This window comes from Lathyrus oleraceus, chromosome 6 (genome assembly GCF_024323335.1).
Source record: "Lathyrus oleraceus cultivar Zhongwan6 chromosome 6, CAAS_Psat_ZW6_1.0, whole genome shotgun sequence".
Lineage (NCBI taxonomy): Eukaryota > Viridiplantae > Streptophyta > Magnoliopsida > Fabales > Fabaceae > Lathyrus > Lathyrus oleraceus.
This window is the reverse complement of record NC_066584.1, coordinates 16,672,428-16,685,561: the sequence shown is the minus strand read 5'-3', so window position 1 is coordinate 16,685,561 and position 13,134 is coordinate 16,672,428.

The window sequence follows — 13,134 nt, the reverse complement described above, 5'->3', positions numbered from 1 at the left end:
ATGCATAATCATTAACATTCAGATATTCATGTTGCATTCTTTGCCATATATCTTTTGTTGTTATCTCCTGCTAATTGGTGGATATGTATCTCCCCAAGCAGATGAGTGTGTCTGATCCTTCAAAATAGAGTCAGCCCTTTAAGCAGAAAGTGTCCATCTTTCCTGCCATTTCCCCACTGAGTTCTATCCTCGTGGATGACAGTTGCTTCTGTTTCCTCCCAACACACACATTGGGATGGATTTCCCTATTGAGTTATATCCTCATTAGGATGAGTCTTGATTCAATTTGCCTTTTTGGTTTGATCCTAAATTGGCTTTTGAGACTGTTTTGGTGTTCCTCAGTAAGGTCGCCAATATTTTTCACCTTATCCTCAGTTGATTTTTGTGGCTTCTACCTACAACCCGGTAGCTGTAAGTCCTATTTCTGTGGTCTTTTACCTACAAACCGGTAGTTGTAAATCCTACTCTCTTCCCCTAGCAGAGGTAACCTTTGTGGTTCATTCTGGTTGATGGCGGATTTTGTGGTCTTCTACCCAGTAGTCGGCAGTCGTAAGTCTTATTTGTTTTCTCCCCATCGGAGTTTGTGCTTCCCTGCGGTATAAATGAATATTTGCTCACTAACCGACAATCATTCATCTTATCCCCAGTGGAATTTTTGGTATTCTGTAACACCCTTCTAAAATACCCCAAAATTTAATTAAACAACAAAACATAATTCAGAGTATATATGCAATTTAAGGGTGTCACACTTGACACTTCACACCATGTTCCAATTTAACTCGTCATGCTCATTTATTCATCAAAATAACATTTGCATAATTCGCAGCGGATAGAAATTAACAACAACATGCAAAACATGTAACACATTACATGTAAGGTTATTCAACAACCAAACCGAAAACAAGGCAAAACATCCCGTCCCGATGTTACATCTACCAGAGCATGACTCACTAAGGAACTACACTAGACTCCAAGGACTGGCTTCTACTCAATCACGGCACGTTACCTGAAACATAGTTGTAAGGGTGAGTTCCTCAATCGATATAATAAGCATTATAAAATATCATGTGATGCTAAGTAAATGAACACATCTCATCACCCGAATCATATCACACATTCAGTAACGGCAACATCAACTCATACTCATAATCATGCTCAACATAAACATCAAAACACACGTATAATATTGGAACACATTCATTCATATTATACACAATACATACATTATGCAATGAGACTCCATGCATGCGGTACCGACTATTCGTGAACATATAGTTCAACCTCACCGATCAAATCCAGATACGGCTACCAAGCTCACTAGTCCCACTCATTTGAGACCTAGTGACTCACATCACTAATTCCTCACCATGGGAATTAGCTACCACCCCAAGGGTCATGCTATGCACGCTAATCACCTAGCATGCAAACATCAACAACAATCCACAATAACTCACTCACTAATTCCTCACCATGGGAATTAGCTACCACCATAAAGGCCACAATATGCAAGCTAAATCACTTAGTCATGCAAACATCAACAATCATCCACAATGGACATATGCTCACACTCTAAGCCATAGACAGTCCATTCGCAATTGCATACATAATAGATACATCCACAGCATTATGCATACAATCATACATCATCCACATATTTATCACATAATCATATCATGCCACATAATCAATCACAGTATTAGCACGCTCTACTAATACCCCTACCGCTCAAAACAACGGGAAATGATCCCTATTATATCATACGCCAATATAGGCCACACATCAAACATGCACACCACATTTAAATATAAATTTTTCACTTTTCACACAGTGTTAACCGGTTAACGCCCTGGGTTAACCGGTTAATGCAACACAGAACACGCTTCCTGGCAATTCACAACAGTGTTAACCGGTTAACACCCTGGGTTAACCGATTAACGCAAGACAGACAACAATATTTCACAATTCATAACAGTGTTAGTTCCCTCCAGCGACTGAATCGTCCTCTCAGTCTGACCATCAGTCTGCGGATGATATGCAGAACTCAATCTCAGCTTAGTTCCCAAAACCCTCTGCAAACCTTCCCAGAACTTCGATGTAAATCTAGGATCTCTGTCCGAAACAATACTCGACGGAATACCATGCAAACTTACAATTTTCTCAATATACAACTCAGCTAATCTCTCTAACGGATAATCCATTCTGATCGGAATGAAATGAGCCGATTTTGTCAATCTGTCAACAATCACCCAAATAGCTTCAAAATTCTTAATTGTCCTCGGTAAACCAGAAACAAAATCCATACTGATACTATCCCACTTCCACTCTGGAATAGCCAACGGTTGCATTAGCCCAGACGGCTTCTGATGCTCAATCTTTGACTTCTGACAAGTCAAACAAGAATAAACAAAACTCGCAATTTCTCTTTTCATTCCCGGCCACCAAAATAACTTTTTCAAATCATGATACATCTTCGTAGCCCCAGGATGAATACTCAGGCCACTACGATGTCCTTCCTCAAGAATACTCTTCTTAAGTTCGGTAACATCCGGAATACACACCCGATTACCAAATTTCAAAACACCATTCTCATCAACTCTGAATTCACCACCTTGACCTTGATTCACTAGAGTCAACTTATCAACCAAAAGCACATCGGATTTCTGACCCTCTCTAATCTCATCCAGAATACCACTCGTTAACTTCAACATTCCCAATTTAACACTATTGTGAGTACTCTCACACACCAAACTCAAGTCTCTAAACTGCTCAATTAAATCCAATTCCTTAACCATTAACATAGACATATGCAATGATTTCCGACTCAATGCATCAGCCACTATGTTTGCTTTACCCGGATGGTAATTCAAACCAAAGTCATAATCCTTCAGAAACTCTAACCATCTCCTCTGTCTCATATTCAGCTCTTTCTGATCAAACAAATACTTTAAACTTTTATGGTCACTGAAAACCTCAAATCTTGACCCGTACAAGTAATGCCTCCATAACTTCAGAACAAATACCACAGCTGCCAACTCTAAATCGTGTGTCGGATAGTTCCTCTCATGAACCTTCAGTTGTCTCGAAGCATAAGCTACAACCTGCTTATTCTGCATCAAAACACCACCCAAACCCAACAATGAAGCATCACAGTAAACCTCAAATGGTTCCGATGGACTTGGTAATATCAGAATAGGAGCAGTAGTTAACCTTCTCTTTAACTCTTGGAAACCTTCTTCACATTTTGAGTCCCAAACAAACGCTTGCCCCTTTCTAGTCAACATCGTCAACGGTAACGCCAACTTAGAAAATCCCTCAATGAATTTCCTATAATAACCTGCAAGTCCAAGAAAACTCCTTATCTCAGAAACTGACTTCGGAGCTTCCCACTTAGATACCGCTTCTATCTTAGAAGGATCAACAGCAACACCACCTCTTGAAATCACATGACCAAGAAAACTAACCTCTTCTAACCAAAATTCACACTTAGACAGCTTAGCAAATAACTTCTTTTCTCGTAGAACTCCTAAAACCACTCTCAAATGCTCAGCATGCTCTTCTTCAGATTTCGAATACACCAAAATATCGTCAATAAACACCACAACAAACTTGTCTAGATACGGATGGAAAATCCTATTCATATACTCCATAAATACCCCAGGCGCATTAGTCACACCAAAAGGCATTACAGAATACTCATAATGTCCATACCTTGTTCTGAAAGCAGTCTTCTGAATATCCTCAGTTTTCACACGTATCTGATGATAACCCGATCTCAAATCTATTTTGCTGAACACACTCGCACCAACCAAGTGATCCATCAAATCATCAATCCTCGACAAAGGATACCGATTCTTGATCGTCACTTTATTCAGTTGCCTGTAGTCCACACACAACCTCATAGTACCTTCTTTCTTCTTAACCAATAACACTGGTGCACCCCACGGTGACACGCTCGGACGAATAAATTTCTTATCCAACAGATCTTCCAACTGACTCTTCAATTCAGTTAACTCAACAGCAGACATGCGGTACGGAGCCATCGACATCGGCCTAGTACCAGGTACTAAATCAATCAAGAACTCAACTTCACGCTCTGGCGGTAATTCATTCACTTCTTCAGGAAACACATCAGGAAAATCACACACCACAGCTAGATCGCAAATCACCAGTTTATCTTTAGCCTCCAAAGTCGCTAACAGCATAAACAACTCTGCCCCATCTGCTACTGCCTCATTCACCTGCCTTGCTGATAGAAACAAACTCTTTCCTTCCTCAATCTCAGGAAAGATCACAGTCTTATCAAAACAGTTGATATAAACTCGGTTAAACACCAACCAGTTCATACCCAAGATAACATCAATCTGCACTAGTGGAAGACACACGAGGTCCATCCCAAAGTCTCTACCAAAAATACTCAAAGGGCAATTTAAACAAACTGAAGTAGTAGTCACTGAACCCTTCGCAGGAGTATCAATCACCATACTACCATGCATCTGAGATATCTCTAATTTAAGTTTCACAGCACAATCCAAAGATATAAAGGAATGAGTCGCACCTGTGTCAATAATAGCTACAAGAGGAAAGCCATTAATATAACACGTACCTCGGATCAAACGATCATCTGCAGAAGTCTCAGAACCCGATAAAGCAAAGACCTTGCCTCCCGACTGGTTCTCTTTCTTCGGCTTAGGACACTGTGGGCTAATATGACCCACCTCTCCACAGTTGAAACAAGTCATAGTCTTCAACCGGCACTCTGCAGCCAAGTGACCACCCTTGCCACACTTGAAACACTTCTTCTCAGCACTGGTACACTCATGGAAACGATGTCCAGTCTGACCACATCTGTAACACTTAGCAGGGGCACTGGAGTCTCCCCCACTAGGTCTCTTCATCCCACTCTGTCTCTGGAAACCTTTGCCAGCTGCATACGGTTTCCCACGATCATTCTGATTCTTGCCTTTCCTATCAACCCTCTGCTGATAGCTCTCCGCTCTGGCCTTGGTATCCTGTTCAAAAATCCTGCAACAGTCAACCAAGTCAGAAAACACTCTGATCCGCTGATACCCAATAGCCTGCTTGATCTCGGGACGTAACCCGTTCTCAAACTTCACACATTTCGAAAATTCTCCAGTAGCTTCATCATAGGGAGTGTAATACTTCGACAGCTCTGTGAACTTAGCAGCATACTCAGTAACAGACTGGTTGCCCTGCTTCAATTCTAAGAACTCTATCTCTTTCTTTCCTCTGACATCCTCTGGAAAGTACTTCCTCAGGAATCTCTCTCTGAACACCGCCCAAGTGATCTCAGCACCCCCAGCAGCTTCCAACTCAGCGCGGGCAGCAACCCACCAATCATCTGCTTCCTCTGACAGCATATGCGTACCGAACCTGACCTTCTGGTTATCGGCACACTCAGTCACTCGGAAGATCCTTTCGATCTCCTTCAACCACTTCTGAGCACCATCTGGATTGTATGCTCCCTTGAACATTGGAGGATTGTTCTTCTGGAACTCACTCAGTTGACGAGCAGCTCCCATTCCCACAACATTCGGATTTCCTCCAAGTACTCCAGCTAGCATACCCAGAGCCTCAGCAATCGCAGCATCATCTCTACCTCTTCCAGCCATCTCTATTCTGAAAACCCAACAAGCTAAAACAATAAGTACTGATAGGGTTACACAACACCTATCACGTACAGGGAACAGAATAATTACGACTCGACTCGACCGACTATGCTCTGATACCACTAATGTAACACCCTTCTAAAATACCCCAAAATTTAATTAAACAACAAAACATAATTCAGAGTATATATGCAATTTAAGGGTGTCACACTTGACACTTCACACCATGTTCCAATTTAACTCGTCATGCTCATTTATTCATCAAAATAAACATTTGCATAATTCGCAGCGGATAGAAATTAACAACAACATGCAAAACATGTAACACATTACATGTAAGGTTATTCAACAACCAAACCGAAAACAAGGCAAAACATCCCGTCCCGATGTTACATCTACCAGAGCATGACTCACTAAGGAACTACACTAGACTCCAAGGACTGGCTTCTACTCAATCACGGCACGTTACCTGAAACATAGTTGTAAGGGTGAGTTCCTCAATCGATATAATAAGCATTATAAAATATCATGTGATGCTAAGTAAATGAACACATCTCATCACCCGAATCATATCACACATTCAGTAACGGCAACATCAACTCATACTCATAATCATGCTCAACATAAACATCAAAACACACGTATAATATTGGAACACATCCATTCATATTATACACAATACATACATTATGCAATGAGACTCCATGCATGCGGTACCGACTATTCGTGAACATATAGTTCAACCTCACCGATCAAATCCAGATACGGCTACCAAGCTCACTAGTCCCACTCATTTGAGACCTAGTGACTCACATCACTAATTCCTCACCATGGGAATTAGCTACCACCCCAAGGGCCATGCTATGCACGCTAATCACCTAGCATGCAAACATCAACAACAATCCACAATAACTCACTCACTAATTCCTCACCATGGGAATTAGCTACCACCATAAAGGCCACAATATGCAAGCTAAATCACTTAGTCATGCAAACATCAACAATCATCCACAATGGACATATGCTCACACTCTAAGCCATAGACAGTCCATTCGCAATTGCATACATAATAGATACATCCACAGCATTATGCATACAATCATACATCATCCACATATTTATCACATAATCATATCATGCCACATAATCAATCACAGTATTAGCACGCTCTACTAATACCCCTACCGCTCAAAACAACGGGAAATGATCCCTATTATATCATACGCCAATATAGGCCACACATCAAACATGCACACCATATTTAAATATAAATTTTTCACTTTTCACACAGTGTTAACCGGTTAACGCCCTGGGTTAACCGGTTAACGCAACACAGAACACGCTTCCTGGCAATTCACAACAGTGTTAACCGGTTAACACCCTGGGTTAACCGGTTAACGCAAGACAGACAGCAATATTTCACAATTCATAACAGTGTTAACCGGTTAACACCCTGGGTTAACCGGTTAACGCAAGACAGAAAGCTGTTCCTGCGCTAACACGAAGCAGAATGCAGAATTCTCCGCATTTTCCGCCGTTGGAGGACTTCCGGACCTCCGATTCCAATTCCGTAAAAAGCTACACTTTCGGAAAATCAAGACTCATCCAATTACAGATTCAATTACAGCTTTAACATAACTTATTCATCTCAATCTTTCAGCATTCAACATCCCAATTAGGGTCAAATCAATGGCTTATCACTACCCATTACATGTTAACCCATAATACCCATTAAACGACGATAAACCCCCCTTACCTGAGTTAATCCGGCAAATCTTCTTTGACCTTCAAGCTTTTCCCTTCTTCAACCCTTGCTCTCTTGCTCTTCCTCTTTGCCCTTTCTCACTTTCTGTCGCTTCTCTGGTTTTCACGTGAAAAACCCTCTTTACCAAATGGAACTCTTTATATATTCCAACTTATATCCCAATAATAATCCAATAATTCCAATTATTTAATTAAATTAATAAATATACTATTAACTTAATTTAAATAATTATTATTATTTTATCGGGGTGTTACATATTCTACCCAGCATTCGGTAGTTGTAAACCCTATCCTTATCCTCAGCAGATATTTGGTCTTCTACCCAGCATCCGGTAGTTGTAAACCCTATTTTCTCCCCTTGCAGAGTTAACCTTTGTTGTTCATCCCAACCGATGACAGTTACTCTTCTGTGGTTTTCCACCCAGTCTTCGGTAGATGTAATCCCCTCCTTGTTGGTTATCATTATCTAGTATTCGATTTTGATATTTCTTCCTCCTTGCGGATAATTGCTCCGAGTAAGCAAATTTATCCCCAAGGGGTCCTCTTTCATTCACCGTTTGCTGGTAATGTTTGTTGCTTCCCCTTTGATTGGCCATCATTCGCGTACCTAGTCTTGGTATCCCGGTGCCTTTCTTTTCGGTAGATTTATCCTTTTCTAACCTACAACCCGGTTATGGATAATCTTCCATGTGAGTATATTATCTATGTTTTGACGACTATAGATAATATATCTCATGCACTCTTTGGTCGAAGTCTTTTGTTGTTCTTCCCCAATTGAGTAAGATTCGTATTCCTTGTGGAATCGAATGTCCATCCTATAAACAAGTCTGCTTTTCCAGCTTTCTTCAGGATGATGAGTGTGTTGGAACACAAACCAATTCACGTTTCGGATGATTTATCCTTTTCTAACCTACAACCCGGTTATGGATAATCTTCCATGCAAGTCTATTATCTACGTTTTGACGGCAATAGATAATACATCTCATGCACTCTTCGGTCGAAGCCTTTCGTGTTTCCCCAGTTGAGTAAGATTCGTTATCCCTTTGCGGAATCGAATATTCATTCTACCCCTTTTGCTGAGATAGTTGCCTTACTTGCAACTTATCCCCAGTGAGTCATCTCTCGTCTACCCTTTTGTTGCTGGTAACGATTGTTTCTCCTATTCGGTCGACTTATCCTTTTCTAACCTACAACCCGGTTACGAATAATCTTCCATGCGAGTATATTATCTATGTTTTGACGGCTATAGATAATATATCTCATACGCTCTTCGGTTGAAGCTTTCGTCTTTCTCCAGTCGAGTAAGATTCGTATTCTTTGCAGAATCGAATGTCCATCCTATAAACAAGTCTGCTTTTCTAGCTTTCTTCAGGATGATGAGTGTTTTGGAACACAAACCAATTCACGCCTTGGTCGGTCACCTATTATATACCTACTACCCGGTATCCCTGGTGTTCCTTCCTTTCTGCTCCCTATTATGACCTTGGTCCCCTGTGGAGTCGGATTTTCCTGAGTCGAAATTTACCTTTTTCAGGTTTTCCTTAGATGATTTGGTCGATTGATATCTCTCACCCGTACACCGGTCTTAGATATTCTTTCTTCCCGAGCTTGTTGCTCACTAACCGATAACACCTCATCCTTTTGCTTCCTCTAGAGAGTCTGTTAGATTTCCCCAGCGGAGTTGTTGTTGTGATTCGCCTTTTGCTGTGTTGGCATACTCCCCAATACATGCATTTTCCCGGCAGAGTTGTCTTGTCAGCTCTTTCCCCAACCCGAGTCCGGATTTTCATCCGATGTATCCTTTGTGGATAGTTTTGCTGTGTTGGTGTACTTCCCAGCACACGCGTGTTTGAGTCAGCTTGAGTCTTTCCATCGGATTTGTATCCCTTTGGAAAACTCTTTTCCCCAATTTTGAGTCGTTACCTGCTCGCGCAGTGTCAAGTTCTCTTTCCCCTAATTTTGAGTCGTGTCCTGCTCACGCATTTGTTCTTTTTCTTATCACCATAAGAGTCCCGTCAGAGTCTCTGTTCCATCAGTGAGTGTTTTACTCCTATGGATTTTCATAATGGCCTAAAGTTGGGATATTTCAACTAGTCCCCAGCACAAAAGTCGACATCCTCGATGGAAGAACTCATGGCTAGGTGGATTGCTATATCAAAAGAGAGGAAAGTAATGCGGAGAAAAGATCTAAGGTTACGAAGGAATAATGTGGTAAGCCAAAGCCAACTAGACACCAAAAGAATCAAAATGCGATACCGATCCACAAGAAAGTTAATTTTAAGCCCGCTTGAAAGCCCATTGAACACTTTATTCCCTTAAACACTGTGTGTGAGGGAGCAAATCCTACAAGATATCTACCACGCCAAAATTATTCCCGAACTTCGTGCTCCTAAAGGAGATTCCACGGGGGATAATTCAAGTAAATGGTGCAAGTATCATATGATATGGGGTTAATATACCAACAATATCATGATCTAAAATGAGAAATTAAAAAGTTAATCCAAGGAGGTCGCATGCAGAAGTACGTGTAGGGAAATTCTCAAAATTCTAAAAGGAGGTCCTCACCACGAAGACCCCCCTAACCCCGAAGAAGCTACAGTATTGAGGAGGGACACAAGCTCGTCTGATCCTGTAAGACCCTAATTTTTGCCCTGAGATCCCTCATGGCATCATACCATTGCATTGCATAGCCTCAAGGATCATTTGAGCATCTTGGCTTCCTTTCCTTTGGGTTGGGATCTCCTGTGAGTGGTTTGAGATCACCAGGCATGTTTGCATTGTATATCATTGCTTTTCTTGTTTTAATCACTAACCAAAAGCACCAAAAATATGTCATCTAACATTTGTTTTGCAGTCTAAGCAGTCACAGGTCAAGCACTTCAAGGATTTCCTTTGTACAAGAGGTGATGGTATTTTCTTGAGATGAGGACCACATGTTATTCTATTGAGCTTATATGAGCTAGGGTTCATTTTGAAGCAAATTCCCCAAGTGGTAAAGGCTCAAATTCATCAGGCATTGTCAAGGTCATCTGAGGACCATATTATCAACTGTGCAGTCAATTGAGGGCTTTGAGGTGTGGGAAATGATTTGAGACATCCCATTCATGTTCAAACAAGGCCTAGTCATCATGTCAAACATCTATCTTGAAGATTTTGAAGTCATGGCAAAAGTTTCCCAAAATGGAAAGTGACCTGTAATTTCAAGTTTCCAAAAATGGCAAGTTTTTGGTCCATATTCAACTTGACTTTCCAACATCAAATAAGCTTAAAATGAATTTTTGGTCAACATGAAAGTTGAAGATCTTTCTCTCCCTTTTCCAAAAAGTCCTATATCATGATCATATGATAATTGGTTGAGAAGTTATGAACAAATGATCACAAAGCATGCATGGAACTTCAAAACGCCATAACTTTTGATCTAAAACTCCAAATTGGGCCACTCTTTTTGCAAAATGCTCCTTGTGACCAAGGGATTACAAATCAATCATTGCCTTGAATGAAAGAAGATCACATGATCAAGTGTCCAAACATGTACATTTTGGAGGGAAAATGGAGAATTCAAATTTGGTGAATCATACAAGCCATTTAACCATTCCACGATGTTTATTGGATGATTTTGCGTGAAAATGAACCTTGCATGGCACTGTTCAGGTGCACATTTGCCATGCTACTTCACACTTGCCAATTTGCCATTCACCTTATTTCTCCTTAATTTTCAATTAACCAAGGCCTAATCTCAATTTCAGCATGATTAAGGGATGATATATAAGTGAAATGTTAATCACAATTGAAGAGAATAACAGAATTTGGATCAAATTTTCATTTCCCTCTCAAATTTCTCTCTCTTCAAAACTCAATAATTCTTCACACAAACCTTGATTTTCTTTGCACATTCTTGTTAATCATGGAATTCTGAGCAGGATCTAGCTATTGATTTGAAGAATTGATCAAGAATTCGAGCTCCACAAGTGCAAACTCATATCCATGGATTTCTGAAATTGAGCTTGGTTCAGGTGGATTCAAGTGTTAATTTGTGCATAAAGCTTCATAACAAGACTGAGGAAGCAGATCTGGACATTTTGGAGCCTTGAACACGCGTATCCATCAACTGTCATCTTGAACAAGGTGAAATTCGAATCTCATTATTTGCCTTTTCATGTACATGATCTTGTAGAGCTTGTTGCGCTGATGATGCTGATATAAATAGTTTTGAATTTGGCTGGATATTGAGCTTGCTACATGAAGTTTAAGTTTGGTTGTTCTAATGTTTTCCTTCGATCTGCTCAATCCATGGAGTTTTAGGACAAATGAATATGATATCTGTGATCCTCGTTGCGAGACGGTTCGAACCATATGCATTTTGTTAATTTCTGGAAATTTTCTTGTTGAATCGCCGCCTGTACCATCGGAGAAGACGGCTGAAACCGCTGTCCTCCGCCGTCTGTAAATAGTGCTAGGGTTTATGCTAAACGCAGCCTTTCGCTTGTAAACGCGCTTGGTGACCGTCCAGACCTGTGTTCGAGCCTTCGCTTTGCATTTTCTTTAATTTTGGTTGAGCGCTTCTTTTGACCTTAGGCACGCTGGTTCGATCCTTCGCCATGCCTTTTTTTTTCTTCATATTGAATTATCATTTGACCAGCCTTGCCTGTGTTCGATTCCACGCATATGCATTTTCTGAATTTTCGCTTGTGAATATTCTCATTGACCTAGCGCACGCGTGTTCAATACCTGGTTGGTACATGTTTCCAGTTTTCATTCACATTTTATTTTCCACACTATTTTCATATTATTTCATTTTGTTCATTCAACTTCTAAAAATCATAAAAAATAGTATACATATCCAAATTGATCCAAACTTTTTTTCACTTTCTTGTTTTAACCTCTAGATTTTTATAGCATTTATCTCATGATTTTTGTGCTTCTGGATTTTTAATTGTGATTTTTTGATTGAACATGATGCCATATTGATATGTTGCATTCATTTGCTTGTAAAATGCTCATGGTTTATCCAATGGACTTGAAATTTGATATGCTTGATCCTAACATGTGACATGATTTTTGAGATTTGGTTTGGCATTTTTATCATTTGATATCACTATTTTAGACACATGAACATATGGTGTGACAATTTGTGTCACATATTTGATGTTGCATTTTTGTATTTTCATTTGCCTATCATTTGAGCTCTTCCGGATCTAATTTTTGGCATGATGTATGTTCATAACATGTTGAATTTACATAAAAAATTTCATGATCATTGGATGCTTTTCTGTTTTGATTTGGATTTTCTATCCTTGATGTCCAACTTTGTGCATATTGCTTGCCTTTGCTTTAACATGATCATTTGATGGCTTTGCCTTATGATTTGGTTTTGGTCCTTTTGAGGACTCTTTCTTGTTTGATTGAATGTGCTTCATGTGAAGTATTGACTTCTGTTTTGGTCATTTGACTTGCCTTTGACCTTAGTCTTTGTACTAGTGGTTTGTACTCACCAATTGTGCTTTATGTTTCAGGTTTGAGCATTTAGCTTTGATGATTGGTGTGGCCTCATTATTTGAGATGCCATTTGCTTTGATCACTAATTCTTATTGCATTGTAGGTCCATTGATGTGATGAACTCATTTAAGTGCTTGCACTTGTGACTTACATTGTGTACATATTGGAAAGTTCTACTGTTTGTCTGATTGGTTTTCTGAATACACTATTAACTGTTTAAGCTTTTGTACAGGTACATTAGTTGCTA